This window comes from Mastomys coucha, unplaced genomic scaffold (assembly GCF_008632895.1).
Source record: "Mastomys coucha isolate ucsf_1 unplaced genomic scaffold, UCSF_Mcou_1 pScaffold15, whole genome shotgun sequence".
NCBI classification, from domain to species: Eukaryota; Metazoa; Chordata; class Mammalia; order Rodentia; family Muridae; genus Mastomys; species Mastomys coucha.
This window is the reverse complement of record NW_022196897.1, coordinates 22,990,795-22,992,106: the sequence shown is the minus strand read 5'-3', so window position 1 is coordinate 22,992,106 and position 1,312 is coordinate 22,990,795. Positions and strand designations below refer to the sequence as shown.

At 46.3% G+C, this 1,312-nt stretch overlaps 1 pseudogene; it reads left to right on the top strand.

Annotated features, from left to right (window-relative positions):
- Positions 1-830: 830 nt before the first annotated feature.
- On the top strand, positions 831-1,304 carry LOC116091924 (annotated as a pseudogene).
- The last annotated feature ends 8 nt before the right edge of the window (positions 1,305-1,312 follow it).

Below are 1,312 nucleotides of genomic sequence, written 5' to 3'. Positions count from 1 at the left end.
ATGTGGCTTATTTCTAGTCCATGGTGAATCTCAGATCTGCTCTAAAGGAGGATTAGCACAGACCTCATCTGACCCAGTTCAAACCAGATCATCTCCAGAGCAGCCACACCACCTTCTCCAGACCTGGGATATTCTGTATCAAATTCTTTAAGTTTCAGTTGCCTCTTCAGAAGTGAAGCCTGAAACAGGGATCAATTCTCAAGAGAAATCCATTAGGAATTAGCAAACACGTACAGCAGGAGAGGCTAAGCAGTGATCATGTAATAAGCTAAGGCCAACCCTCACACTGCTCTTGGGGGATGTCTGGGGCATTAAGCTACCACAGGTGCCTTAGGGGCAAGGAAGTGAGCCCGAGCTTGTCATATCCTCAGAATAACTCAAGTATCAATAGGGCAACAAACCAAGAGAGAAGATGTAATTTCAAGGGCATTCCCATGATGAGTTGAATTACAGGAAGGATAGTGAACGTAGGCGACTCCAGCCATGTCTGCAGGCTGAGTGCACTGGCCAGGAAAGAGGGTCTGACTGTGGGGGGAAGTCACTACACCAGGGAGCAGCAGCCCCGAGTGCCTCTGATGTGTCTTAGTTGTACCAGCTTTGAAATCCTCTCTGCAGACAAGCACGTGAGTGTCTTCTTTCCATTTCACATGTCAGAGTGAAGCTTCTCAGCTTGGAATTCCAGAATTTACTGTGGAAGGTTAAAGGCTGTAGTGTGAACGCCGAGTCTTCCCTTCTTAGTGCTCCCACTAGCTGTCGTTAATCATTAACTGGAGGACAAAATCAACCAAATTCAAGATGAGCTCACACGGCGCCAGGGTCTACACGGAAACATGGCAGAGGTTGGGTCCAAGTCAGTGCTCTTCGTGTGTCTCGGTAACATTTGCCGGTCACCTATTGCAGAAGCAGTGTTCAGAAAATTGGTAGCTGATGAAAACGTTTCAGATAATTGGAGGATAGACAGTGCGGCTACATCCACCTATGAAGTGGGGAACCCCCCTGACTATCGAGGGCAGAACTGCATGAGAAAACATGGCATCCACATGCATCACATTGCACGGCAGATTACAGAAGACTTTGCCACATTCGATTATATACTATGCATGGATGAAAGCAATCTGAGAGATTTGAATAGAAGAAGTAATCAAGTTAAAAACTGCAAAGCTAAAATTGAGCTACTTGGAAGCTATGATCCACAGAAACAACTCATTATTGAAGATCCCTATTATGGCAATGACTCTGACTTTGAGGTGGTGTACCAGCAATGCCTTAGGTGCTGCAAGGCCTTCCTGGAGAAGACTTACTAGCTGGTCCT